General features: G+C 42.1%; 1 protein-coding gene and 2 long non-coding RNA genes across 3 annotated transcripts in view; 2 read left to right on the forward strand and 1 right to left on the reverse strand.

Annotated features, from left to right (window-relative positions):
• Window positions 1–27,508, reverse strand: part of KLHL29 (kelch like family member 29) — a 428,500-nt gene that overhangs the window by 197,616 nt on the left and 203,376 nt on the right. The gene's annotated exons all lie outside the window — the stretch shown is intronic.
• LOC307212786 overlaps window positions 1–27,508 on the forward strand; it is a 148,089-nt gene that overhangs the window by 49,442 nt on the left and 71,139 nt on the right. The gene's annotated exons all lie outside the window — the stretch shown is intronic.
• On the forward strand, window positions 974–16,046 carry LOC307212750. The gene is made up of 3 exons (XR_013837171.1): window positions 974–1,250; window positions 2,985–3,318; window positions 15,850–16,046. It is a non-coding gene; the product is annotated as an uncharacterized lncRNA (long non-coding RNA).

The raw sequence follows: 27,508 nt of genomic DNA on the forward strand, positions 1-27,508 counted from the left end.
GACAGACTAAAAGCAGCAAAATTGCTTAAGAGCAAATAATCTTATATGGTCAAACTATTACTGAGTGCAAAGGTCCAAGGAATAGCTTTCAGTCTTGGTGATTCAGTTTCTTGATTTTGTTATTTCATCTACTGAATAACCATTTCCAGATGTGGTGCCATATATATTGCATCTTATAAAGGTATTCAACAGGATAGTAGAGATACCTGCATGTTATAAATCAGCATCTCACTTGTTAATTTGAGATGTTAATTAGGAAGGATGAATGTTCCATAAACATGTCTGATTATTGAAACAAGCAAAACAATTTAGGTTATTTTGTGAGTTTTGTGAATAGTTTGGTTTATAACCATTTTTCTTATGTGTAAGTATGGCATGCTTCCACATATCAATTTACTTCACCAATTTCAGCTATAAACCACGTGAATCCTCTTATGACTAAGCACACTGCTCTTTGTTAACACCATCATAACATTTTGTTATTTTCCCTCTCTAGTCTTTCCTCCATTCTCACCAGTATTACTTTCTCTCCATTCTTTCATCTGTTTCATTTTTCATTCCTCCCCACCCCTTTAAACCCCTTTCCTTAATATGACATTTTCTAGGAAGTTAATCAGATATAGTTTAACGACACCCTACCTACAAAGCGTGAATGGGCTTAGAATTAGACAAAATGTGTTTACTGATTCATACAGTTGAGATACATTTCGCATGAATTATTCCAAGAGCAGTAAGTATGTCAAGGACATGACATACAACGTCAAAAATACAAATTCATCTAGATTCTCTAATTATATGTAAGATTCAAAAGAAAATATCTATATTATAGAAGTGCTTATGAGCTCCAGTTATTGGTAGGAACACAATTGTATAAAGCATTTCACAAGCAGCTAAGTTTTGAAAAAAAAAGAGTATTATGCAAAGAAAGAATTTTAAGAATATATAGTGATACAAGGCTTTTAGAGCGGGGGGTGGGGTCAGTCTGCACGATATCCATGAGTCTCTTCCAGGCCACTGATTCAGTATCTGTGAGGTTTGGAATCTAGTAGAAGCCATTGCCAAACCAGTCAGACCAGTTTCTGTTATGCTAATGGCCACAGCGCTTAGCTAAGCACCATATTTCTGCATGACTGAAAGAGTGGGGCATGTTGCCATAGCAACAACTAAGTGGAGGTGCTGTCCGCCATTCACCTAGCTGGATGCTACATCATCTTAGGAAAGAGAGAAATAGGCCACGGGAGGCTACTTTTGTGAGTGAATTCAGGCAGAGGGTTTTGACTTTACTCCATGGGCTGAATCCCAAAGCTATGGTTTGGGGTGGGGGCTTCTATAGAAACCTAATTGGGAAGCAAGATATGTTGGGGTGCTAATGCTCTGACCCCTTCCTTCCTGAGCTCAGGTTGTTAAAAGGTAAAGGTACCCCTGACTGTAAGGTCCAGTCACGGCGTCTCTGGGGTTGCACGCTCATCTCGCTCTATAGGCCGAGGGAGCAGGCATTTGTCCGTAGACATCTTCCAGGTCATGTGGCCAGCATGACTAAGCTGCTTCTGGCATAGCGTGTTCTCTCTAAAGGAGAGCATGTGTTGCGGATGGGGCCAGGCAAAGCACCCCGTAGTTGCCAGGCAGGATAGATTGAAGGGGCCTGCCTTGGATTGGTGGTTGGTGTTGCTGGGGTAAATTTGATGTTGCCAATTTGGGGGTGGGAACAGAGGTTATTTAAACAAGGTTCACAGCAAGCTGCTTTCTCTTTTGCTGTGGGCACCGGATCACCCGCCCTCCCTCCCTTGTTTGGGCTTGTGCTTTGACCTTGCTATGCCTGTCATGGGGTCGTCCGCCTTGGTGCAGAGGCCTGGTAGGAATTTTTCCATTTGGCTGATTAGTGTGTGCCATTTGGTTTTTGCCTACTGCGTAGCAAATCGTCACAACTTGTAAGGTTGGTGATTAGGCATTGGTTTAAATTGGTTGGTGGAGGGGTATGGATTGGCTGTGCCTGCGCCTCCAATGCTGCTGCTGCACGGGAATTCCGTTAAAGGAATTCAGGGGCTTACCATCCTTTTGTCCAAACCCCTGGAATCGGGTTTGGGCCGCGTAAGCCCCTGGGAGCATGCGGGGAGAAGCTGAGGGTCTGTGCCGCAGCTCCAGTTATCCCTGATCTTGTTCCTCCACACTGGCTTTTGCTGGAATCCGGGAGTCAGTGCTGTCCCCCAAGGCGGGGGGGACAGATAGTCATAACCAATGCCTAAGTAACCACTCACAATTTGTATGTTTAATAAAGTTGTGGCCAAAATTATGCCAAAAACCTTAAACAAAAATTTATGAGTGATGTGTGACTTATTGGGGTAGGGGTGTTTTGGGGGACCTTAGCACGCAAACCAGAGCAGCGCACGGAAATGCCGTTTACCTTCCCTCCGGAGCGGTACCTACTTATCTACTTGCACTTTGATGTGCTTTCGAACTGCTAGGTAGGCAGGAGCTGGGACCAAACAACGGGAGCTCACCCCGTCGCGGGGATTCGAACTGCCAACCTTCTGATCGGCAAGCCCTAGGCTCTGTGGTTTAGACCACAGCGCCACCCGTGTCCCCGTGCTCAGGTTGTATATATGTGTAAATATAAACATATATCATAAAGACACAACAGTCTCCATTGACCTTCATTCCAAGTATATTCACCTGGTGTACACACCTGGAATCCAGGAATCTCTTGCTGCTTGGAGACTGGGGTGTACACATATTTGGTCCTGTTAAACCAAGAGTGTAGGAATTAAGCTACATTATTACATGCAAGATGGAGCACTGCACCTGACGAGGCAATTTAACTGCTCTCGCAAGCTAAGCAGAACTGAACTAGCTCCCCAAACCACAAACCTTTATTCAGCAAGAAATGTCACTGATGAAGTAGCACTCAATTACTTCGGAGTTGTGAAGCAACATTCTCACACAGCCTAGAAGTGCTGAAAAGTTTGTTTCTATGTTTTTATTTTTAGCAAACAGTATCAAAATGGAAGCAAAAACACCTACAAAGACAGGTGGGTTGTTTCGTGTGTGCATATATTAAGATACGTGTGTCCTCAGGGTTCATGCAAACAAACAAGAATGGCTTCCATCTTCAACGGTAACTAAATTAGTTTAAAAGGACGCATGCTTTGATGACAACCTGTCTAAAGACTTCAAAAAGGAAACAACTGTGCGTGCAAAGTTTCTACTTTCCCAAGGCCCCTGACTAGCGAAATCAGCTGGCTCCAACAACACACAGGTGACAGACCTGTAATTTTCCAACGACAGGCAATTTGGGCAGTAGTAAGAATTTGATACTACAAGGTAAAATATTTGCTACTATGCATTCTTAAGTTGGTTAGGACATGCTTCCGATCTGTAAATTGCTTTACTGTGTGTCTGACCGGTAATACTACTAATTTAATAACAGAAATTGGCTGCTAGGAGATAGAAAACACCCAAAATGCAAGGCAACAATACAGCAGTAGTCAGCCACAATCAACTAAATATACAGATTGAGTGATAGCTGAGCAGACAAATGCACTGCCCCCCATTTGATTTCCAGAGAGAAATCGACACCTCTCCCCCCAAAAAGGTACTTCCCAGAACCTGCTCTTTCCTTGTCTCTCCAGCTGTGTATGACTCAAAACTGTAGTCTCTCCCCACAAGTACTTGTACATGCCTTGCTTGCCCCCTTCCTCTGGCTTAAAGGAGGTGGGCACAAAACGAGAAATGTGATTGACAATTTCCCCACCAACTATTAAGGAACATTTGTAGGCGTTCTGTTGCAATGAACCCTCCCCCTCTCTGATCACATGTGGCGCTGTGGCTGGAATGTTGGACTAGGGCTCTGGGGATTTGGGTTCAAATTTTGCCAGCCATGATGCGGACTCCCTCCTGTCACCATCTCTCAGCCTCCTTTTACCTCAAAACTTATGTTTTGTGTATGATGCCCTGAGCTCACTGGAGGAACAGCAGCAGACTATTGTGGCAATGATACAACAACTTGTGGTATGGGGCAGCTATAAACATTCAGTTATTGATTAATAAATATGATGGATATGTTTCCATTCAAATGCTTTATGTGAACTGAGATTGAGTCTAAAGCCAATTACATACGCCATAGCATCACATGGTGTAACCTTTCTGGGAATATACTGTCTCGGACCATAGGGGCATCTCATAGAAAAGCATATTTAAACACTCCTATTGCAGAGAAGATAAATCTCTTAAGGAGACAGGTTATAAAGTGGGGATTGTTTTTGTTTGTTACTATGCTATGCATTTTGTGTTTTTATATTGCAAACCACCCTGTGATCCTTGGATGAAGGGCGGAATAGAATAGAATAGAATAGAATAGAATAGAATAGAATAGAATAGAATAGAATAGAATAGAATAGAATAGAATAGAATAGAAATATAAAGTACTTTCCCCCTATTATACTAAGGTATTTACGAGCTGGGAATTGTTTTCATGTGGAATAACTGATATGCAATTTCCTCAGTGATCCATTTCATTTTGGGCTTTATGTATGCATCGTAACTTCAGTTTATGCTCAGAAATCACGAAAGTCCTTACAATTCTCTTGATTTCCATCGTTCATTCTGTTGAGCACCTTTGCTTATGTTCCCAGTATAGCACCAACCCATGCGTAAGAGAGGGATATCAGCAGACTTGGGGGAGCTGCAAATCGGGCAAGCTTGCAAATCGGGCAAGCACCAAGTTTCAGGTGCCTGGTTAAAATGGCTGTATTGCAAAATGAATGATCTTTTAGGAAAAGAGCCATAGCATAGTAGAACATCTGCTTCGCATGATAAAGCAGATCTTTTTCTATGCATGCACTGAGTCCCAGGTTCAATTCCTGGTGCTTCCAGTAACAGGTAGAAAAATTCACCACCTGAAAACCTATAAAGCCACTGTGATTTGGTGTAGAATGAACTGAGCTGGATCATCCTAAGTTCCTAAGAATGCTGTCCTGATGTTTTCATTTTGTTGTTGTTGTTTAGTCCTTTAGTCGTGTCCGACTCTTCGTGACCCCATGGACCAGAGAACGCCAGGCACTCCTGTCCTCCACTGCCCCCCGCAGCTTGGTCAGACTCATGCTGGTAACCTCGAAAACACTATCCAACCATCTCGTCCTCTGTCGCCCCCTTCTCCTTGTGCCCTCCATCTTTCCCAACATCAGGGTCTTCTCCAGGGAGTCTTCTCTTCTCATGAGGTGGCCAAAGTACTGGAGCCTCAGCTTCACAATCTGTCCTTCCAGTGAGCACTCAGGGCTGATTTCCTTCAGAATGGAGAGGTTTGATCTTCTTGCAGTCCATGGGACTCTCAAGAGTCTCCTCCAGCACCATAATTCAAAAGCATCAATTCTTCGGCGATCAGCCTTCTTGATGGTCCAGCTCTCACTTCCATACATCACTACTGGGAAAACCATAGCTTTAACTATACGGACCTTTGTTGGCAAGGTGATGTCTCTACTTCTCAAGATGCTGTCTAGGCCTGTCATTGCCCTTCTCCCAAGAAGCAGGCGTCTTTTAATTTCATGGCTGCTGTTTTCATTACTGGTTTTTAATTTATGCTTTAAATTCTGTATACGGTATTTATTTGTTTTTTTTAAATGTAAGAATGTTTGAGATGCAGATGCAGCAAAAAGTGGGATATAAATCTTTTAAATAAATATAAATAAATCAGGATGCAAGGGGAGGAGGAGACCCTAAAGCAATTGGACTTAAAGTATGGAATGTTAACTAATAATTTTTTTTTTTATTATTGTTTATACCTCACCCACCTGGCTGGGTTGCCCTAACTGGGTAGTGGTAGTGGGTGGGTATGGAAAATCAGAGGAAGCAGTGGCTGAACAGCTGTACTGAACACTTCAGTATTTCATTATAAAGGTAAAGGTAAAGGGACCCCTGACCATTAGGCCCAGTCGTGGCCGACTCTGGGGTTGCGGCTCTCATCTCGCTTTATTGGCTGAGGGAGCCGGCGTACAGCTTCCGGGTCATGTGGCCAGCATGACTAAGCCGCTTCTGGCAAACCAGAGCAGCGCACGGAAACGCCGTTTACCTTCCCACCGGAGTGGTACCTATTTATCTACTTGCACTTTGAGGTGCTTTTGAACTGCTAGGTTGGCAGGAGCAGGGACCGAGCAACAGGAGCTCACCCCATCACGGGGATTCGAACCGCCGACCTTCTCATCGGCAAGTCCTAGGCTCTGTGGTTTAACCCACAGCGCCACCCGCCCGTTATTCATAACAAATTCTGCTGACTTTCTTGGAACATTAACTAATAAACACACTTAAAGCTGATCAATGTTGTAAGCATGCATAACTGAGTGCAAGGCCAAACATTTAATCTGAGGCACTTAACACACTTCCTCGACTTCAGAAACACACCTACACAATTCTATAACTACCCGCAATACTAATTTCCAACTAAATGCATTTGTAGGTCTTTGTGCAAAATGCTTAACACCAGGCGTACGACTGTAACCTAACATTCATCAGAAGCTTTTATTATTTGCTCTTAATTGTTTTTAATTTTTGAATTCACCATTATCACAATATTTCAACGTTCATTCTAACAGCAAAGATCCTCTGCAAAACAGAACTGTACAGCATTAAATAAAGCAGACAGAAAGGGTTGACGTTAAAATTACTCTGCTGCCTTTGGGTGGAAATGATTCTTTCATGATGCTTTCGGCTCAGGTTGGAAAATTGCACCTTTTTTTTCAGGGACTTGCATGTTTATTGTTCCTGCTCTCATAGTCACATCTGCAATAAGAGTAATCATGTTTGCCAGAATGTACATGCAAATTTCTATCCATGGCTTCATTTTTAATTTTATTATTGCTATTACTCTGAGTTATACAAATACTGCTTTTTATATTAGTATGCTACATCAAAGCAGTTATTTAGTGCCCGAGGAATTCATTAAATGCATTTCCATAACAGATATATTTGTCTAGATGTGATTTAGCTTGCCTTAAATTAAGTCTACCATTGAAAGATCTTCCAGACTAATAAAGGGAAGATACCGCTGAGTTAGTCGGCTTGCCAAAGTAGTTTTTTCCCCGAGAAAAAAAGCCAAGCAAGGAAGTCAGCAACAGTAAGCACACATCACCCCCCCCCCCTTCCCAAGGCAAGAAATAGAACAGATTAGAAGGAATTCCAGTACACCAGGGTTTTTTGTAAAAAAAAATGTCCTTGGACAAATGTTTAACATCAACACCCGCTTCATTTTGGCGAGACTGATGACCCTAATGGGCTGAAGCCCAGGTGGACTGGCAATCATTCAAGTCTTCAAGCCGCCGCTGTGCCTCTGGCTTATTTCATACTTCGCAAAGAACCTCTAAACCTTTAAATTACGCTTTAATTCTACTAACTGGCAGATTAATATAGGAAAATAAATTTGTAATGGCATGAGTCTCATTTCCCCTTTTAAAAGAAAAGAATCCACGAATTTGTTTTTCTTTCAGCTGCTGATTTGAATGAATTTGATCCAAACGTACAAGAAGGAATTCTGAAGCATATATTAGAAAGACTTGTACCATAAGTAAAAGGAAGGACCAAGTTCCAATCCAAAGTTGGGCTTTTTTCTTCTTTTTTTGGCACCTGCCCCCAAACCAATATATAAAGGTCCATCGTGTCACAGGCCACAACGTCTTCCACCATATTTCTATGTCACCAGAAATTTAATTTCATTTCCTTTCCATTACTTGCCGTACAATTCTTCACACATTTTGCTGGCAATGTTATTAACTCCCCAAAGAAAGGCGTGCGCTTTAACTACAAAACAGATCCATTTAACCTGATAATACACCTACAGGCAAGCTCCACAATATCAATTGGTCTAGTTCCTGGACACTTCAGACACAACAACAAAGCACTAAATGAGCGAAGGGGTGGTGGTGCAGACAAATTGTATTTTTGCATTTTTAAAACAGTAACATTTCCTTCAAATTCCTCTGTCATCTAAATGATCCAACTTGGTGCCCTTCAGAAGAAGAAAAAACCTGCACCATGCTTTAAAATAAGAACGAATCTGGCTGGGAAGAGAATAAAATTATTTATTCTACAACACATTTGGAAAAAAAACACCTCTGAACAGCACTCTGTGTACTCAGGAAACTAACATTCTATGCCCAGATTTATGCTAATTAAGTAAATCTGCATATATCTACTAACTCGGCAAGTTATCCTGCTTCCAAAAATATGGCTTTATGAGAATTTAGTGTTTTGTTTTGCAAAGCGTGTTCTCCTTCATGGAGAGCACATGTTGTGGTGGGGGCCGCCAGGACACTCCAAATTTGTGGGGTGGGCTAATTGATCGTTGGCCACTGATCTGATTGGGCTTCCCTTGTTGTTGTGAGGAAGTTAATGTTGCCATTTGTTGATTGACAGCCAGAAATACTAAAATTCTTTGCACGAGGCTAGGGCTTCCTCTTTTTGCCCGTGCATCGGATTGCCCGTCCCCCCCCCTTCCTAGAATTAGGGTTGTTCGCCTTGACCTTGCTATGCCTGTCATGGGGTCGTCTGCTCTTGAGGCAGGGGCCTGGTAGGAATTTTGTACATCTGGCAGATTAGCTGGGACAGTTGGTTTTTTGCCTACTGCGTAGCAAATCATCACAACTTGTAAGGTTGCGGTTAGGCATTGGTTTATGGTTTGGTTTGTTGAGGGGCATGGATTGGCTGTGCCTGCCCCTCTAATGCTGCTGCTGCAAGGGATTCCGTTAAAGAAATTGGGGGCTCACTATTGCTTGTCCACCCTGTCAAGGGGGCTCGGGCCACTGCAAGAGCTCCTGGCTGCATTTGGGGTGGGCTGAGGGCAGGTTCCCTGCTCCGTCGCTACCCCAAAGTGTATTCCCCTTTTCTGACTTTCGCATGCGTGCGGAATGTCAGACTGTCTCCCAGGGTGGGGGCAGCTAGTCGCAACCAATGCCTAAGCAACCACTCACATGTTTGTATTTTAATAAAGTTGTGGCCAAAATTATGCCAAAAACCTTAAACTAAAATTTTGGTGTGATGTGTGAGTTATTGAGGTGGCCATGGGGACCTCGACACGCAAGGATTAGCAGCAGAAAAAGAGGGAAGTTGCTGAAAGAGGTTCACTCAAGTTAGTAAGAGGAGTTACGTGAGCTAGGGCTACTTGCATGGAAAATATATGGAGCTGTATGGAGAACTGAAAGTCCAAAACACAGACCATTGATTTCTTTCTAACCTACTTCTGGTTTTTCAGCATTCCTCAGGTAGTATCCAAACATTTCTGGTTACCTCTTGTTTCAATGAGTACTAGAAACTTGTAATATTATCAGTTAAAATATTGGATTCTTCCAGTGCTAAACTCATTGGCAAGTGACAAGACAAGTGGAATGTACAACACCTTCCCTGTGAATAATTCCATTATTCAAAGACCTGGAAAAATAATCTTCCTGAATAATTTACATGATAGGCAATAACATTATTATATTCATCAAATACATAATTCAACTAAAAGTGCTCAACCAGTACTAATTAAAAGCACAATAGCTGATTTTTGCACACAGGCAGCTTGGACTGATTTTGCCTCCATTGAAAGAAATGCCATCTAAGGTGGCAGTGCTCCTTACAGCTTTCTATTGCACCATTAATGTGGGGCCATTATTGATTAAGGCAAACATTTTTCTGTCATGAGAGGTGCACCTTAATGCTACATGTATACAGAACAGTTTGAACCAGAAGATTATGTTTGGCAGCCATTGTGCATCTGGAAAGCCCACTCCAGGTTCAAGGTTCTTTTATTAATTTGCAAGGCCCTTAATGACTTGGATCCAGGATACCTCAAGGGACTGCCTTACATACCTGCTTGATCTCTGAGGTCTTTGGAGGAGCCACTGTTAGTGGTCCCCATCGCTTGTATTCACAAGGAGCTATCTGCTTAGTACTGTGGGCTCAGTTTTGAGGAATTATCTTCCAGTTGGGCAAGCCCCCATCCTGCTGAAGTTCCTTTGCTTACTGGAGACTTTTAAATATATATATTTATATATCCAGCAGGCTTTTAAACAGATTTTAGAGTTTTAAATGTGCTAGATGTATCAAAACACTACCTAGGTTTTCACTACACTGTTTGTTCTACAATGGAGTTTGTGGAAGCCCCTTTCTTGGGAGTTTAAGGACACACAGGTCAAGTCTAATGCATTCTAGCACAGTCGTACCTTGGTTTTGGAACAGCTTAGTTCCTGAACATTTTGGCTCTCAAACGCTGCAAACCCAGAAGTGACTGTTCCAGTTTGTGAACTATTTTGGTAAGCTGAACGTCTGATGGGGCTTCCGACTGGCTGCAGGAGCTTTCTGCAGCCAATCGGAAGCTGCCCTTTGGTTTCCGAATGTTTTGGAAGTCGAACGGACTTCCGGAACAGATTCCGTTCAACTTCCAAGGTACCACTGTTATCTGCTTTTGAGTGTGCATAAGACAGTGTAGGAGGCAGAAGAAAATTCAGAACTGAAGTTACTCCTTCCTGGACAGCTGAAAGATCTGCACCACCCTGTAGTATAACAAAAGCTGACTCCTGCCAGTAAATGGAGACCCATTGAAATTGAAATCAACACTTTACATAGCACATAATCCCCTGCACTGGGCTTCTTATTAAGACTCAAGAGCGCCTAAACAGCCTTTATTTTGTAAAACTATATAAGGGTGTTTTCGTTAAAGGTGCAGCTCGCTGTGGTTCCTTGGATGAGTTCTCATCCTGTTTAATGTTTGTATTATCAAAGGCATTTTCTGCTACTCCAGAAAAGAAGTCAAGCTTACTGCTGGAAGCAGGCAGAGGTTATCAAACTTAAAACCCCTGGAATTTGGAAATTACTTTCCATTTGCTTTAATTCCTCAGCAGACGCTCTTTCTATCTTTCTCCGGCAGCTCCTGGGGATGGGAGGGGGGAAGCAAGTGCTTGAACTGTCTTCAGACAATAAAGGCCCCATGAATAAAATGCAGAGGCCAAAGCATTTCCCGTGCACTAATACCAATTAGAACAACATCTCTTCTTTAATTTGTGTTACTAAACTAGGCATGCACCATAAGAAACCAGCTCACTCTTGGCTCTCATCCTCCACCCACATTTTGATCAGGTTGGGATTAATGTGACGAAACATAGCACAGACGGTAAAATTTACACTATTTGAGAAGTAGCAGGTGACATTTACCAGTCACTGATTTCTCATGCCGTGATTGATATCCAGCTATAAAACAGGGAAGTGAGTACTGCCGGGGATGTCATGCAGAACGTTTGAGACTGCTTGCTAAGAAACTGCTACACACACACTAGCAGCTGCACAAGAAACTTGGTCTACTGCAGAAGTCTTCTCCAGCTAGAAGGACTTCCATTTCCAAGCATAAAAACAGTACGCTTCACAATCCAACAAGATGTCTAATAATATGGTTGTACACCACACTAATCTCTGAGCGGTGTGAGATTCCAGGGGTTCCACGCTTCCTTTGGGAATGAGGCACAGCGGAGACAGCGGTGGTTTTATGATATATGGTTTATTTACAGTTATGTGCAACCTGAGCCTATGGTGGAGGGTTTCCCTACATTAACACCTCGAAAGGGTCTTGTTTCTCCCATAGCTGCAGCCTTGGATTCAAACAGAAATCAAACACTGTGCTCAAACTTTGCTCTGACTCTCTTTCTTGCTTGCTGCTTTTCGCCTTTGTCTCCATTCCTTTGTTTCCCCTAATGGCCCATCACCCAGGCTATCACCTTAACAGAGGAAGTGAGCCGTATATATCACACTTGTTGGAGCCAAGGGTTAGAAAGGTCTCATATGCAGTTTACTTCCTTGCCCAACTCAGAACAATACTAAGCAACAATGTGTTAAATTGGTAAGCTTCCAGTTTGATTGACAGAAGCCTTTGTTGTTGTTGTTGTTGTTGTTGTTTAGTCGTTTAGTCGTGTCCGACTCTTCGTGACCCCATGGACCAGAGAACGCCAGGCACTCCTGTCCTCCACTGCCCCCCGCAGCTTGGTCAGACTCATGCTGGTAACCTCGAAAACACTATCCAACCATCTCGTCCTCTGTCGCCCCCTTCTCCTTGTGCCCTCCATCTTTCCCAACATCAGGGTCTTCTCCAGGGAGTCTTCTCTTCTCATGAGGTGGCCAAAGTACTGGAGCCTCAGCTTCACAATCTGTCCTTCCAGTGAGCACTCAGGGCTGATTTCCTTCAGAATGGAGAGGTTTGATCTTCTTGCAGTCCATGGGACTCTCAAGAGTCTCCTCCAGCACCATAATTCAAAAGCATCAATTCTTCGGCGATCAGCCTTCTTTATGGTCCAGCTCTCACTTCCATACATCACTACTGGGAAAACCATAGCTTTAACTATACGGACCTTTGTTGGCAAGGTGATGTCTCTACTTCTCAAGATGCTGTCTAGGCCTGTCATTGCCCTTCTCCCAAGAAGCAGGCGTCTTTTAATTTCGTGGCTGCTGTCACCATCTGCAGTGATCATGGAGCCCAAGAAAGTAAAAACTCTCACTGCCTCCATTTCTTCCCCTTCTATTTGCCAGGAGGTGATGGGACCAGTAGCCATGATCTTCGTTTTTTTGATGTTGAGCTTCAGACCATATTTTGCACTCTCCTCTTTCACCCTCAATAAAAGGTTCTTTAATTCCTCCTCACTTTCTGCCATCAAGGTTGTGTCATCTGCATATCTGAGGTTGTTGATATTTCTTCCGGCAATCTTAATTCCGGCTAGGGATTCATCCAGCCCAGCCTTTCACATGATGAATTCTGCATATAAGTTAAATAAGCAGGGAGACAAAATGCAGCCTTGTCGTACTCCTTTCCCAATTTTGAACCAGTCAGTTGTTCCATATCCAGTTCTAACTGTAGCTTCTTGTCCCACATAGAGATTTCTCAGGAGACAGATGAGGTGATCAGGCACTCCCATTTCTTTAAGAACTTGCCATAGTTTGCCATAGTCGACACAGTCAAAGGCTTTTGCATAGTCAATGAAGCAGAAGTAAATGTCTTTCTGGAACTCTCTAGCTTTCTCCATAATCCAGCGCATGTTTGCAATTTGGTCTCTGGTTCCTCTGCCTCTTCTAAATCCAGCTTGCACTTCTGGGAGTTCTCGGTCCACATACTGCTTGAGCCTTCCTTGTAGAATTTTAAGCATAACCTTGCTAGCGTGAGAAATTAGTGCAATTGTGCGATAGTTGGAGCATTCTTTGGCACTGCCCTTCTTTGGGATTGGGATGTAGACTGATCTTCTCCAATCTTCTGGCCACTGCTGAGTTTTCCAAACTTGCTGGCATATTGAGTGTAGCACCTTAACAGCATCATCTTTTAAAATTTTAAATAGTTCAGCTGGAATACCATCACTTCCACTGGCCTTGTTATTTGCAGTGCTTTCTAAGGCCCATTTGACTTCACTCTCCAGGATGTCTGGCTCAAGGTCAGCAACCACACTACCTGGGGTATATGAGACATCCGTTTCTTTCTGGTATAATTCCTCTGTGTATTCTTGCCACCTCTTCTTGATGTCTTCTGCTTCTGTTAGGTCCTTTCCACTTTTGTCCTTTATTATGGAAATCTTTGTACGAAATGTTCCTTTCATATCTCCAATTTTCTTGAACAGATCTCTGGTTCTTCCCATTCTATTGCTTTCATCTATTCCTTTGCATTGCTTGTTTAAGAAGGTCTTCTTGTCTCTCCTTGCTATTCTTTGGAAATCTGCATTCAATTTCCTGTATGTTTCACGATCTCCCTTGCATTTTGCTTGCCTTCTCTCCCCCGCTATTTGTAAGGCCTCATTGGACAGCCACTTTGCTTTCTTGCATTTCCTTTTCATTGGGATGGTTTTCGTTGCTGCCTCCTGTATAATGTTACGAGCCTCCATCCATAGTTCTTCAGGCACTCTGTCCACCAAATCTAAATCCTTAAACCTGTTCCTCACTTCCACTGTGTATTCATAAGGGATTTGACTTAGATTGTATCTTACCGACCCAGTGGTTTTTCCTACTTTCTTCAGTTTAAGCTTGAATTTTGCTATAAGAAGCTGATGATCTGAGCCACAGTCAGCTCCAGGTCTTGTTTTTGCTGACTGTATAGAGCTTCTCCATCTTTGGCTGCAGAGAATATAATCAATCTGATTTCGATGCTGCCCATCTGGTGATGTCCATGTGTAGAGTCGTCTCTTGTGTTGTTGGAAAAGCGTGTTTGTGATGACCAGCTTGTTCTCTTGACAGAACTCTATTAGCCTTTGCCCTGCTTCGTTTTGATCTCCAAGGCCAAACTTGCCAGTTGTTCCTTTTATCTCTTGACTCCCTACTTTAGCATTCCAATCCCCTATAATGAGAAGAACATCCTTCTTTGGTGTCACTTCTATAAGGTGTTGTAAGTCTTCATAGAATTGGTCAATTTCAGTTTCTTCAGCACCAGTAGTTGGTGCATAAACTTGGATTACTGTGATGTTAAAAGGTCTGCCTTGGATTCGTATCGAGATCATTCTATCATTTTTGAGATTGCATCCCAGTACAGCTTTTGCCACTCTTTTGTTGACTATGAGGGCCACTCCATTTCTTTTATGGGTTTCTTGCCCACAGTAGTAGATATGATGGTCATCCGAACTGAATTCACCCATTCCCGTCCATTTTAGTTCACTGATGCCCAGGATGTCAATATTTATTCTTGCCATCTCATTTTTGACCACCTCCAACTTACCCATGTTCATGGTTCTTACATTCCAGGTTCCTATGCAATATTTTTCTTTACAGCATTGGACTTTCCTTTCGCTTCCAGGCATATCCGCAACTGAGCGTCCTTTCGGCTTTGGCCCAGCCGCTTCATCAGCTCTGGATCTACTTGTACTTGCCCTCCGCTCTTCCCCAGTAGCATGTTGGACGCCTTCCGACCTGAGGGGCTCATCTTCCAGCGTCATAACTTTTATATGCCTGTTGTCTTTGTCCATGGAGTTTTCTTGGCAGGGATACTGGAGTGGCTTGCCGGTTCCTCCTCCAGGTGGATCACGTTTGGTCAAAACTCTCCACTATGACCTGTTCATCTTGGGTGCCCTGCTCGGCATAGTTCATAGCTTCTCTGAGTTCTTCAAGCCCCTTCGCCACGGCAAGGCAGTGATCCATGAAGGGGGACAGAAGCCTTACTATGATTCAAACGTTCTGTGCTTACCTTTCTTTGTTGCTTTACTGTTAATTTACTGGAACAATTTAACAAAACAGGTTTTTATTTTAGATTTCAATATCATCAACTCTTGCCTTTTAAATGTAAACACTGAATTAGTCTCCATTTGGTTCCCCAAGTATAAATACAGATTATCTGGAATTGGTAGTAAGTTGGCTGAACACAATTCAAGGAGACATGGACAAAGATAAATCAGCATATTAAAGACATCACAATGAAAAAAGGGGATAGCACAAAATGATTGGGGCATTAGAGGAATAAAAGGCTCCTATTACTCTCAGCTACTTTTCCCCATGTTGAAAATATCAAGTTAAATGTCTTCAATAGAAACATGAGGGGTGTCTATTCCCCCGTGCGAGGATTTCCTTCTCCAAAGTGAAGGCTTCTGTAGGAGAATACATGACTTACATTCATGCCTGCCTTCAATAGCTGATGATTTATGTACAGAAAGCAAGGCCTGTTCCATTCTTACTTTGCCCCAGAGATTACACCTGAGGAGAGAAAGCAAACACACCTCAAGCTTCTGCAATCTCACTCTGTCTGCCCATTCCCACAGGGACTAGGTAACAGGTGCAGGATTTATCTCACAGGAACAGATAAATTCTGGGTTCAAATAAATGTAGCATTGCCTGGGTCTGGGTTTCTCAGAACTATCTTTTCTTTTTTCTTTTTTTAAGTTGGGCCATCAAACAGGATTCAAGATTGCCTGAAGCTGCCATTCCTAAAGGATTGTTCCAATGGACACTTCTGAACAGTTTGCCAAGTTGCAAGAAATGATAATTGTGGCCTCTGTAGGACCGGGAAATCTTGTTTTTATTCTAGATCAGCTTGCAGGTAGATTCCCAAACAATGGCTATTTGCTACCTTAAATCAATTATTATTAAGTCTATCCCATATTCAATTTGCAAATTAAATAAATCACCAGAGTTCTCTTTGCATTTGCTGATTTATTCATTCATTATTTATTTATTGGCAAAGGTTTTTCTGTATTGCCATCTCATAAAATACCAGAGCAGTGGACAACAATAAAACACAAAACACCATTAAATACAAAATAATAATAATAATAATAATAATTGAAGTGACTGGCTAATTAAACATCTATAAAGGCCTGTTGGCACAGACAGGTCTTCCACAGATCCCTGAAAGTCAAAAGTGAGGATGTTTGCCAAATCTCTGTGGGAAAGGTGTTCCACAGCACAGCACCAGAGGCACGAAATACCCAACTTTTAATTAGTTTCCCTGCCAATGCTATTCTTATACTGGTTTTTTGCTACCCTCCCCCCAGTCCCAACTTTCATTGCAAACTATTCAGGCATCTGTTAGATTGTATTCCTGCATATGGCAATGACAGATGACTCACCATCACAATTTATTGAACCCTACAATTATACAGTGTCTTATTAAAAAACGAAAAGAGAGAGTATTCTGGTACCAAAGTTCAAAAAATTATAAGAATTAGGGGTATAGATGTGAAGTGACAGTCTACTATTAAACTGCCTTGGTTCTCAAACGCCTTGGTACTCCTATGTTTTGGCTCCTGAACGTCAAAAACCCGGAAGTAAGTGTTCTGGTTTCTGAATGTTTTTTTTGGAAGCCAAACGTCTGACACGGCTTCTGCTTGAGTGCAGGAAGCTCCTGCAGCCAATCGGAAGCCGCACCTTGGTTTTCAAACATTTCGGAAGTCGGACGGACTTTCAAAATGGGTTACTTTCGAGAACCAAGGTACGACTGTACCATCATTTAACAAGAAGTATCCAGCAATATATTTCCTTTCACAAAAGTTAGTCTAGCCTTTCCTCCACAGGGTTTTTGTACCAGTTTTGTTACTATAGAAGGATACTATAGAAGAATATTACTACTAAACCCTTCCATACTTCTATAGAGTTGTGGCTGTGAATATCCACATCTGATACCAGTGTTGTGCCAATAAGAAGCAGCCAGGCAATGCAAATTTAAGGACTTAGAAAGTAAAAGATTTTAAAATTAGTTCCATGATTAATGTCCCATTTAACTTGGGTATTTGCGGCTTTCAGCCGATCAAGCACCCCAGACTCATTAGTTCTATTTTTTGCAGTATTTGCAGTTTTGAAGCCATAGGGCCTAAATAATTTCAATCCTGCCAGCAAACCAAACAAACAAAAAAAACACCTGAGCAGCTGAAGATAAATTAATCCCTGCTGCGCACCCATTGAAGTTACAAAATGTCACACCAAGTGTGGCTGACTCCCCAAGATTCTTACGACAAGATTTTATAGTAGACCTTTCAAGGGTGAGTGACTAGTGTAAAAAGGCTACAAACAATAGTTTAAAATTTTAAAGGAAGAACTGCAAGCATTTCCGGGGTGTGTGTGTGTGTGTGTGTGTGTGTGTGTCTCATATAGGCAAAGCAGCTTTTACAGCAAATCTGCAAACTATTCGGCTTTCCTTTACTTTGTCTGCTGAGCAAGGAAACATAAATCTGCTGTATAAAACGTCCCTTTATCACATTCCCCATGAACCCCATTTTATATACAAGGCTGCTACATCACTTATTAGCAAAAATTGCTAAGAAGGTACCTGAAAATTTTGTTGCATAACTTTCTAGGAGGGATAGAGTTTTGTACTTTTCCCCCCTTTCCTTTTCTTCAAATTTTAAAATAAAGCTCAGAGTATGGAGCACTGGCCCAGGACCACCACTGGAAGTCTTCATGAGTTGGCAACAACCATTGTCTCCATGCCTGTGCAATTCTCGGTCGTGGCGCCTGCCCTGTGGAACGCCCTCCCATCAGATGTCAAAGCAATAAATAACTACCTGACATTCAGAAGACATCTTAAGGCAGCCCTGTTCAGGGAAGTTTTTAATCTGTGATATTTTAGTGTATTTTTGGTTTTTATGGAAGCCGCCCAGAGTGACTGGGGAGACCCAGCCAGATGGGCGGGGTACAAATAATAAATTATTATTATTATTATTATTATTATTATACAGAAGCATTGTGCAAAACAAACATATATCTTCCGATATGAAATGCTGTTTTGGGGAAAATTGCCAATGCAGGTAGGCTCACACACCATTTCCTGCTTCCTCATCTCTGCACTAAAACCAAACAGATGCTTAAACATGATCGTTCTTTTCCCTACAACACTGGCAATTTTAGTTGCCTCTACATAGGATGATTTAATTAATGTCCGATGTCCGGAGACTGTTCAGATCTCAATAGCTGCTCTTTAAAAGATTACACTTTTGTATTCTCTTAATAATAATAATAATAATAATAATAATAATAATAATAAATTTTATTTATATCCCGCCCTCCCCAGCCGAAACCGGGCTCAGGGCGGCTAACAACACTGAAATAGTGCAACATTATAAAAACATTATAAAAATTAATTAAAATCAAAATTGATGGCAACCATAAACTAAAGTTTTGTAAAGATTGCAAAGGAGGGAGTCAGGCTGCGCCCTGACCAAAGGCCTGGCGGAACAGCTCTGTCTTGCAGGCCCTTCGGAAAGATGTCAAGTCCTGCAGGGCCCTAGTCTCTTGTGACAGAGCGTTCCACCAGATTGGAGCCGCGGCCGAAAAGGCCCTGGCTCTAGTTGAGGCCAGCCTAACCTCTCTGTGGCCTGGGACCTTCAAGATGTTTTTATTTGAAGACCGTAAGTTCCTCTGTGGGGCATACCAGGAGAGGCGGTCCTGTAGGTACGAGGGTCCTAATTCAGAGGTATAATAATAATAATAATAATAATAATAATAATAATAATTTTTTATTTGTACCCCGCCCATCTGGCTGGGTTTCCCCAGCCACTCGGTACAAATCTAGATTTCCCCCTACTTTTTTGGCTTATGTTAATGGACTGACTACAGATTCTTATCAACAGTAGAAATGGAACACATGAATCTAGAGAGGCAATTCCAGTTTAAAAGTTAGTTTACACCAAGTCTCAACAGACCTTCTGTTTTTGTTGAAATTGCAAATAAATTATCAGGGAAAAATCTGTCCTTGAGTGTGTCTCTTTTCTCAAAACTGCTGGCATAAACCAATATATGTCTTGTGGGCTGCATTTTGCTTTGTGGGTCATGCTGCTAGAGGGAATGGCTGGATGTCCACACTAAAATACACCTCTTTAGCATATAGAACTCTTAAATCCCTTTTGGCCACTCCTGTGCAAACAACAGCTTTGGATCCATCTAAGCATATTTCTCTTACCTAAGCTTGCGAGTTCCAACACACATATGTGCTGATTGTACAGAATTTACTATTCTGCTAATCTCTTTAGAAATGCAGTATGGAAAACAGGAAGAATTAGAATTCCAAACAAATCATTAATCAACTACTGAAAAACCCTGGAGTGCTTGCAAAGGGGGGAAAAGAGCATTTGATGACTTAGTGCAAATGTAGATAACGATTTGCATCTTTTGGTGCTTGAATGAAAATGCTTCACAATGTCGAACAGTTCTAGAAGAAATTTACATGCTGGCTTTAAGGAGGTAATGTTCATAATTCTCACATTGGTTTGCCTATGGAAAATGAAATATTCTAAATTTTGGGCACAGCAAAACTGTTTGGGGTTCTACGGTACCAGGAAGCTCAAAGCAGTTATCTTTTAAGTAAAGCATAAATGAAAATGCTACCCCTAAAAAGATGGTTAACAATAGCACAATTGAACATTTTTGCCATTTCCCTCTCATTCCCAATGAACCTTTCATAGATCACAAAATGCTGAAATTTCAAAGTGGCTTTGAAATAATATGCGCTTGAGTAAAATAAAATCTGGGCAGCTCTGGAATTTAAAAAGCTGGTCATATTTTTAGGATCTTTTCACACATTTATTCCTCTGAAGATCACTCGGGAACATGGATGTTTCCCTCCACAATGATGCCTATGATGTAGAAAGACGGACAACTTACACTTATACAGAGATATCTTGTAATATTCCTTTGAAGACCATCCACACTACTTCTATCAAAAACAATTTCCGCGCTTCCACATCTGACAAATAACCTTACAATATTTCTTAAAAGCAGTACAGAAACCGATGGCCAGCCAGAAATCTCTCTGACCTTCTTATCTTTATGCTTGAAGATGTCTATGAGGATTCACTTACTATTTTTAAGCTAATGGAAGGATATGTGGAAGGGAAGACACTTCCATTTCTTACCTTACACACACATAAAAAGATTGATCACCGGCTCCTTTGATGTAACAATTCCAAAAGTATTAAACCTGGATTCTACCGATTTAAAGTCATCCATGTCAATATTATTTCCAGTCACATCAATGACCACAGCCTCAAAGTAGGATTTCATCAAGCAGAGAACAGCATTTAAAGTCGCATTGTGTTTGGTTGTTTGGAATGTTTATTTCCTATCCTAGCCTTCTCAAACTGGGTGCTGTCCAGATGTTTTAGACTACAACTTCCACCAGTGCCAGCCAGCAGAGCCAATGGTGAGGTGAGATGGGAACTGAAGTCCAACAGCCTCTATAGGGTACCAAGTTTGGGAAGGCATTCCTGGGCCAGTTTACATATTTTAACCACCACAAAACATGGTGGATTAATTAGTTCTATGTAGTAGCCTTGGTAGGGACGCAGGTGGCGCTGTGGGTAAAACCTCAGCGCCTAGGACTTGCCGATCGCATGGTCGGTGCTTCGAATCCCCGCGGCGGGGTGAGCTCCCGTCTTTCGGTCCCAGCTCCTGCCCACCTAGCAGTTCGAAAACACCCTTAAGTGCAATTAGATAAATAGGTACCGCTTTATAGCGGGAAGGTAAACGGCGTTCCGTGTGCTGCTCTGGTGCCGGTTCGCCAGAGCAGCTTCGTCACGCTGGCCACGTGACCCAGAAGTGTCTCCGGACAGCGCTGGCTCCCGGCCTCTAGAGTGAGATGAGTGCACAACCCTAGAGTCTGTCAAGACTGGCCTGTATGGGCAGGGGTACCTTTACCTTTAGTAGTCTTGGTGAGCTGTATGTGCAGTTCTCTCCTTGGTATCACAAACCTCTTTTGGAAAATTTACAGTGCCAGTACAGAGACATCTCACGCCATGGTCAGAGCTATATTATCCCTAATGCCGTTAACATTTAAGATTAGAGTTAGTTACGTTAAACGACAATTCCAATTTACGCAGGCAAGCTAAAATATCTTGCGTGTTAATTCCAAAATATTAAATCAATTAAAAGGTAAAGCCCAATTTCCCCAAATAACCTAGGAAGTGTATAATCACTGAAATAGTGATTATAAACAATGAGTGACACAATGGTCAGGGAGGGGAGATCTTAGGAAACAGTGGCCTGGTTTGCATGTAACATCAAACCAAAATTAAAAATAATAACGCTTAATGTGAAGGTTCAGCATGCTGGTGAATACTACTGAAAAATTCTCACTTTTCTTCCTGCTATGCCACCAGCCCATAAATCAGAGTCTGACTTGTTGTGATGACCAAACCTGGGTTCCCTCAATCACAGCACACACACGATAAGCTAAAAACACACACACCAAAATTTGCATACCACTCGTGGTTTGTTTGCAGAGAAAAGAATCACAAACAAGACTCTGGCTTGTTTCTGAGTAGCAGAACAGGAGTGGAGCAAGAACCTTTCGTGTTCAACATTAAAACACAGTTTAACTATGGTTAAATGCAACCAGACCCGTGAGTCTAGTGCAAGAACGTTTGGTCACTGCTTGCACCATTTATTTTAAAATGCAAGAAACAAGACTGTATAAGTAGCACAGCAATGGCAGTTTTTTCAGTCCTGCTACTGGATCAAATTGTTGTTCATCAATAATCTTTGCTTTGTTTTTGCTTTATTGATTACATTTATATACCACCTTTTCGTCCAAGGATCAAGGTGGTGTACATGGTTCTCCCCTCCCAGTTTTATCCTCACAACAACCCTGTGAGGTAGACTATACTGAGAAACAGCGACTGGACCAAAGTGACCCAGTGAGCATCATGGGAGAGTGGGGATTTATCAATTTATATTACACTTTTCTATGATTTAAAAACAAACATACAAATTAAATTCTACTGACTATATTTTCTCCTCATCATTTGTACAAAATTTTTTTCAAGCACTAACAACATCCCCATTTTAGGCAACTAATAATAATAGTTTATTTTAAAAAAGAAACCAGGTCTGCTAAAATGTAGGTTCAATTACTGGCTTCAGCAACTCAAGCATAGTTTGCAGGTGATGTGAACAGAGAACCTTGAATGAAAGTTAATACAATGTCCTGCTCCATCCTTGTTTGAGCCCTAACAGGTGAGTAACAACACACAGTGTGCACTGGAGAAAACATTACATCAGGTACAACCCTAGTAGAAGCTCTCTAGGGTCCACAGATGAACAATGCAGCTGTAGCAAAATTGGTTCTACCTACAGGGATCCAAATTGTAGCCTAAAGGTGCCATCATGAAACATGATGTAAGCGATTATGGAATACACAGTATACAAAGCAGAAGTGAGATGATGGGCTGAAATGTCTCCCAGATGCCTTTCGAATTATTCCGAGAGGGCAATTTGGCCAAATGTATTATGAGAATATTTTTAGTTCAATAAAACTGCTACCTTTGCTGGGATTAATTCAGACAGATGTTTCAGCAATTATGAATCACTTAACTAATTATCCCAAATACCTTTCTGGCCATCACTGACTGGGATGATAAACACCTCAAGCCAAATTGCACAGAGCAAGGCACACTGAAATTGTACATATATATATAAACCTGGCTTTGGGGAAAGACATGCTAGTATTTAGGATCTGACAATTACTTTAATCAGTATTATAATGATTCTGCTGAAGTATATATAAATTTTTGTTGCTGACATTACATTATTAGATAATTAAGGTAATTTAAGTAATTACTTGCTAAAAAGACTAATTTTCCTCATCATCATAAAAGGTCTCAGAGCACAGTAATAGAAAGGAATTAAGACTCCAATATGGCAATTTTGGAAGAATTAAAATCTCTGAAATGGAAGCTGAAGGATGCTATTAAAGGAACGAGAAAGCTATTCCTTGGTTAAATGTTAAGGAATTCCCTGTGTCATGATACATACTTTGTACCGTTTCATATTATGCTTTAGTAAATGCTTTACTAAAATATTTATTTTAGTAAAGCATTTAAAAAGGTCTCCACTTGCACACTCATATATAATCAGCTAAAAATAAGATATAGATAAAAATAAGATAAAAATTCTCTTTGAAGAAAAATAAATGACAAAAGGTCATTCAACGTAACTTGAGCAGTAAGCTATATGTGATTTTTTAAAAGAACCTCTAAATTTACGAGGGATGGATAATGGTCTTAATAAACCCAAAGAGCTAATGCAACATGACAGCCATCTTGAAATTAGAAGTTCATTAAAGCAACAAATCACCATATTTTCCCCATCTGATTTGTGACCATTTTTTATAACTGCTCCTAACTGTTTGGATAAACATATGTTTACATCATTACGCAAAGCACGGCAGAAAATATAGACTCTGTGATTAAGATGCTATATAATCGGAGTCTTAAAAGAAAGGCCTATTACACATTTTTAAATAAATATAGTGGGGTCACAACAAGTAAACTTTATTTTAAATCAAATGTAAAGGAGATAAACAACCATACGACTTAATTTATTACTACAGAAACAAGTAATCCTGTCAAAACAACCTAAACTGATACACCTGCTACAACCTTAACAAAAAGTGATCTGTGTCACCAAGGCCATGCAACTCTCACATTGGAAGATGAGTAGATTCACAGGCCCACACTATAAACCTTGGGAAGACAAACTAGCCCCTATCAGTACCTCAGTTTCATCTGCATTGAGCCTCAGTTTACCCTCCCTCATACAGTCCACTACTCAGGGCTGGCTCAAAATATTCTGGCACCTGGAGCAGACCCTCAAATGGTGCCTCCCCTCCATGCCAGGGAAGAAGAGGTGAGGCAAAATCTACATCCTGAACAAGGAGGGAAGAAAGAGAGACTACTGTCCTTGTGAATCCTGCTGCCTGAGGCAGTTTGCTCACCTTGCCTCCAGGGTGTGCTGGTCCTGCCATTGCCACATCTAGGCACTGACAACACCACTCCTACTGCCTCACCTGGGTCTAACAAAAAGGAAAAGCAGGGTCAGGCACCATCCATTTATTGATGGCACCTCATTCCAAATCACTGCACTCAAGGATTTAGTGTAGCAGTTGAAAAAAATACTTTTATTTTCCACTTGGTTCTATATTCCACAGTTGTATGTCCTGTGTTTTCATCTGGGATCTACAATATGAACTTTCAGTCTACAGAAAAACACACAAATACGTCATCTGTATCTCGAACCAGTAGTTGATCAGTTAAGTTTCTGACAGATCCTTGTTGAACTCAGGAGGATGCAATAGGAAGATCTAATGCAGATGTAACCAGGATTCCTGGTTTAATATGCATGCATATTACTGAAGTTACCATAGTTAATGCCTATACAGATGAAACATCCAGCACTATTTTATATGAATCTGAGTATGAAAGGAACAAGGCTTGTGGAATGGGTCAGAGAGGAGTTTCTGCAATCCTTCCGTTTGATTAAGGGATGCCTGGTGTTACATCTGCACTAGCCCACAGAGATTTACAAAATTCGTAATTTTATTTTACTCTTTTGGAACACCAAGTGTGTATCATGTTCTCAAATGTCTGGACCTGGATACAGTACATCTATCTGAATTCATCCTTAAGAATTCTAAAATAAAACATTTGCAGAAAGAGAATATTCCCTTTTCCATGCAGTCTTCAAAGGAGCACTTGAAAGTATATCTAAGAGCCCAGACAGAGTTATAAATACTCTTCTGGCATCAATATATAATGCATACAACAAATGAATTGACTGTTCCCGCTTAGAGTGCTCTGACCTTGATCGTATGAAGGATACAAAACGTAAACTAAAATTGTGCCGAAGTGTTTTGGAAAGCCAAGCACACAACCCTACACTTTGTACAGTCATGCCTTAAATAACACTGGAGAGGAACTGAACCAATACACTCCTTCCTCTGAAGCCAAACAAGAAAGTATCATACATAAAATGAAAAATTGCTTTTTATTTGAGATAATGCTTTATTCGGTCACTTCCCCAGGAAAATTCAAATATACCCAAATGAGAAAACTAGTAAAAAAAAAAAAAGAGAGAAAGAAAGAAACAGCTTTGCAAAGTTTAATGTGAATCTGTCATTTGGCAAGTCAAAAAACTGAATAAGTTGGGTACTAGGACCAAGAAGCAGCCTAAGTCAATACACTGGTGCTGACATCATCAGGGAGCTCCCAGGCTGTGACTGGATTCGTAAGGCTGGGCAGTCTACTGTTTGAGATGGCATTCTGCAAACTGAAGCAGCGGGGAAGTCAGTGAGCCCTCATCCAAGTATATCCTTCCCAGATACAGTGGCACCTTGGTTTAAGAGCAGCTTAGTTTATGAACAACTTGGATTAAGAATGCTGCAAACCCAGAAGTAGGTGTTTTGGTTTGTGAACTTTGCCTTGGAATACGAACATGTTCCGCTTCCTGTTGACTGTGTTCCATTTGTAAATTGAGTCCCCCATTGCTATGGGAAAGCACGCCTTGGTTTAAGAATGCTTTGGTTTAAGAACGGACTTTCGGAATGGATTAAGTTCATAAACCAAGGTACCACTATGCTTGGCTGCCACTTCAACAGAAGCACTTCAAAGTGCCGCACTGCCTCAGAAACCTAAGAGGCACAGCTTACGAAGCTTACGAAGGCAATGTCGCGTGCATGACGTCAGGATGTTGAGAGGAGCTGGGGCAGAGCCTAATGCGGCGGCCGCACAGCTTCAGTGGCCGATGGCTCCTCCTTCACTTCTCCTGGCGCTGCCCCAAGTGGGAGGCGGATTCAACCTTTCTTCCCATCTGCAGCAGGAGGAGAAGACGCCTCTGCACTTTTTGGATACTGGAGGGGCCCAGCCCCATCTTCAAAAACATAGAGGGGCCAAAAGAGCTCAGCCCTGTGCCGCTGCTGCCCATGCTAGGAGGTCATAAGTAACACAGTGTAGTATAGTCATGCTTTTTGCCCCATATCATCGTTTGTTTCTTAGGCTATAATGACTCTAGATCAGGCAAAACAACAACAACAACAACAACAACAACAACAACAATAAATTTTATTTATATCCCACCCTCCCCAGCCGAAGCCGGGCTCAGGACGGCTAACAACAAACATAGGCAATAGGCAAACTCCGGCCCTCCAGATGTTTGGGACTACAACTCCCAACATCCCTGACCACTGGTCCTGTTAGCTAGGGATGATGGGAATTGTAGTCCCAAACATCTGGAGGGCTGGAGTTTGCCTATGCCTGGTCTAGATCCATGGTTCCCAACGTGGGGCACACGCTCCACAGGGGGAGCAATTTGATTTTTAATGGGAGCAATTTGAGAATGAGTTACAGTGGTACCTCAGGTTACGTACTTAATACATTCCGGAGGTCCATACTTAACCTGAAACTGTTCTTAACCTGAAGCGCCACTTTAGCTAATGGGGCCTCCTCCTGCTGCTGCGCCGCCGGAACACGATTTCTGTTCTCATCCTGAAGCAAAGTTCTTAACCAGAAGCACTATTTCTGGGTTAGCAGAGTCTGTGACCTGAAGCGTATGTAACCTGAGGTACCACTGTATTAACAATTTATGGCCTTTTAGGCTTCCTCCACGTGAATAGGAGTTCACTTTTTGAATAATAAGAATTATATGTCACAGGGGGTGGTATCAGGATTTTAGAGATGTTTGGGTGGGGCATGGCCAGATGAAGGTTGGGAACCATTGCTCTAGATGAACCAAAGGAGGCTTGCAATCTGTTCCTTATTTCACACAGAGCTGTTCCTAATACAAGATGCTATCCTGCATGCTTACATGCAAGTACCGTATTTTTCGCCCTATAGGACGCACTTTCCCCCCTCCAAAAATGAAGGGGAAATCTGGGTGTGTCCTATGGGGCGAATGCAGGCTTTCGCTGAAGCTTGGAGAGCAAGAGGGGTCGGTGCGCACCGACCCCTCTCACTCTCCAGGCTTCAGGAACACATCCGCAGCCTAGGCAGTCCATGCTGCGGATAGCAGCCTCCCGCCCGGCGTAAGATACGCCCTAAAGCAGAGTGCCCCGCCCGCCGGACAGACATCCGCAGCATGTTGGAACCCTGCGGGAGTTCCCCGCATGAGCTCCCCACACTGCGGACAGCAGCCTGCCGCCCGGGGCGAGGGGCACCCTGAAGCAGAGCGCCCTGCACGCGGGACAGACATCTGCAGCGTGTTGGAGCCCTGTGGGAGTTCCCTGCAGGGCTCCCCACGCTGCGGATAGCAGCCTGCCGCCCGGCGCGAGGGACGCCCTGAA

Source organism: Podarcis cretensis (assembly GCF_951804945.1).
Source record: "Podarcis cretensis genome assembly, chromosome: 3".
Classification (NCBI taxonomy): Eukaryota; Metazoa; Chordata; class Lepidosauria; order Squamata; family Lacertidae; genus Podarcis; species Podarcis cretensis.